Here is a 3,464-nt window from a genome sequence, read left to right on the forward strand (position 1 = left end):
TACATGCAAATAACTTGTTGAAGGGAAGCCAAGGAGAGAAGAGCGTGGAGCAAGGGAAAAACCCTAAACGAACACGAGAGAAAAAGATATGCAAACACAAGAAAATATGTATTTACAATATGCAAGAAGTGATATGAGTTGAAAATACAAAGAGGGAGCGCGAATATAAAGATCTCAAGGAATCTCCTAGAACAAGCTAGAAGATGCTAGGAGATAAGGTTGACAACTAAGCATACATCCACATGAGGTGGAAAGTCCTTGAACAAGGTGAGAGGATAAGTATGACTTAGGAGAGAACAAACTCCCATATTGTCAACAACTTATAACTAACTCCTAGGATACAACTAATAAATAAATGCATTTACCTAAGTAAGCTTAAGTAAATAGAATAAATAAATAATTATTAATTATTTACTCTAATAGTTGGTTCAAGGAACAGATTAGAAGGTACCAGACTTTAAGTTGAGTCCGACAATTGTAGAAGCACTTGACCCAACTAGAGCTCAATCGCGGATTCAACCCATGGTATTACTCATTCATGATATCTGTTCATATTTTTGTTGTTCAATACAAGAACTTGGAATCCTAGAGATGGATGAGACTATGAAGATGTTATGTGTGAATGGTGTGTTGAAACTTGAGCATAAACATTTGAAGACCAAGGGTTTAACACACATTCCACATATGCCCTAAGACTTTCAAATAAAATGGATAAGGTTTATCCTTAAACGTGTACACAATGGGAAATTATGGTTGGAGCAGCCTATTCAAATCACAAAGAAAATGATTCATATAATCACATGGCTTCCAATGTTGAACAAAGCCAAGACTATCAAAACTAAGGCAAACAAGTTCTACTCTTTTGTTGACTAAAGGAAAAGGAGATGATGTGGAAGAAGATGAAGCAGAGGATGAAGCAAAAGAAACAAAGTCTGAGGAAGCAGAGCCTATAAGGAAGAAAGGTAAGATTATCATAGCCAGAGCTACTAAGTCATCTCCTAGAGTATTCACAAGAAGAGCAATAAAATCCAGAAAGAAATTGAAGTTAGGTGAGAAGGATGCTTAGGAAATAATTTTCAAAAACCCTCCATCAACATTTCAAGAAAAATGAAATGAAATAGAAAGAGGAGCTGGAACAAAAAACTTCAAATCTCTTAGATATGAAACTAGGAATGCAGATGAGAAAAAGCAAGTTGAAGACATGATGATGAAAAAATTGGGTAAATGGAAAAACTCTCCCGATTAGCTTGTACAACAAATTCCAAATGAGCTTATGCAAGCAATCAAGCCAAGATAGGAACATGCCAAGAAGACTGCAAAAGACATATTTGAACATACTTTGAGGAAAATCATGTCATCTTAGTGATAAATAGGTGAAAGAATCCATGAATAAAAATGAAGAAAAGTTCACTCTTAAATTCAACACATGTCTTGTCGATGAAAGACATAGAATCTGTGGTAAAATCTGTCACTACCACTTGGAAGAATATTTACAACCTTCATCAACCAAGTAACTTTTTTGTTCATGTTAGTGATAAAGATGATGAAGATGACAAGGAAGATGATGACAATGATGATGAAGAATATGTGGAAACAAAAGATGATGTAAATCAGGATGATGAGGAGGAAGAACAACAAGCTACAGTGGAGAATCTCCTTGAGATTCAAAGTATTGGGGAAATTGACCCAAATAAGATTGTAGCAACAATAATGGTCTAATTTCCTCACTCTCCAAGCAAAGCTTTAATGCCATCAAGCTCTTAGAAATCTTTTGCTAAGTTGGTTGTGGCAACCACTACAACACCAAGCACCCAACCAATCTTTGCACCTATTCAACTGAGTACCATATTGACTAAAGTGATCACCACTTCATCTACTAAGTAGCAAGTGCCACCATCATCAAATTTGACAATGCAATAACAAGGTATTTCTTCTGTCAATGCAATATCTACTTTTATTGATATCCCCTCAATTTCTACTATTGTTACCATTCCAAGTGTACATATAGCAAGTACAAGGACAATTGAGAACAAATCTCAACTGAGTACTACAGTTTCAAATAAGGATAAAGGTAAAGAAGAAGATATTGGTCTAGATGAGGATATAGTTATCCTAAATTGGGATATCTCTACTCTGAATTCTAATCAAATGAACATCATGGGTGAATTATTGCAAAAGAGAGCTAAGAAACAAAAGCTTAGAGAAGAGAAGAGCAGGGAAAACCAAGTGCTTGAAGATGTAAAGGACATATTTGTAGATGCACTAAGTATTGAGGTTGATAGTTCACAACCTATTTTGATACAATTAGTAGAAGTTGTCTAGAAATTCAATGAAGATCTGGATGGATAAGAAAAGTTGCTACAAAGAGCAAAGAGAAAATTTGAGAGCAAGGTATTGGAACAAGTGGCACAAAAAATTGTAATAAATCAAGTAGAATTGTCTACTATTCTCCATTCATTGGAAACCTCTGCAAATAATTTGATTTCATTATTTAGTAAGTTGTGTGATACATCTATCTTCACCCAGGGAATCAAAGATAAATTATCTAAGATGGATGAAGACTTGAAGGCAAGTGCACACCAGTTGTCACTTGATCCAAGCTATAGTTCTTCTTACTATTCAAAGATTAGATATTTGACAAATTTGCAAGCAAAATTATTAAGGGAAGAATCCAGGATAAGGGCCACACTTGTAGACATTCAAGGCATGATTCTCTCAAACATGGATGTATTGCAAAAGCACATTACACATGCCAAGACACTCATCCATGACAATAAATTCTCCATAGCTAATCACATGATGGAGTTATCAATAGAATTATAGATTGCATTTCATTCAAGCAAGGTGTTAAAGGAAAATTGGGACTAGACAATGGCATTGATTTTGAAGGTACATTCTAACTTCTTGTCATATAAGGAGGAGAAGTATAATATAAGATGAATGTATATATGAAGAGTATTGGAAAAAGTATAATATGAGGTATATATGTGATATATGTATGGGGAAGCAGCATAATATTATATGAATACATATACAAATAATCAAAAGACATCTTTTACAAAAGCAATTTTAAAAAATCTCAAAAATAGAGTATGTTACCAAGTTGAAGACATAGGATGGAGATAAAAAGAATGTTTTGACCTAAAAAATTTGAGTATTCAGTTTTGGATTGATAAGTGTTTTTGTCACTAATGCCAAAGGGGGAGATTGTTGACATTAAGGTTAAGTTTGTTTATTAGTGATTCACACTTAGTCAATTGGTTAAGCTGCTACCAAGCTTATCTTATAGTTTGCATTGTTAACTGAGTAATCCAGTTACTACCAAGTTCTACAGTTGCTATTGAGTTTTAGAATCTACATTCGGTTCACATTGAGCAATATCTACCAAGTTGATTAGTGACAGTGCTAACTGAGCTTCATAATATTAACTGAGTTGTGTATTGTCAACTGTGTTCTCCAATGTC

The sequence above is a fragment of the Cupressus sempervirens genome, chromosome 5 (genome assembly GCF_028749045.1).
Source record: "Cupressus sempervirens isolate cs-2001-9-10 chromosome 5, ASM2874904v1, whole genome shotgun sequence".
In the NCBI taxonomy this organism is placed as follows: Eukaryota; Viridiplantae; Streptophyta; class Pinopsida; order Cupressales; family Cupressaceae; genus Cupressus; species Cupressus sempervirens.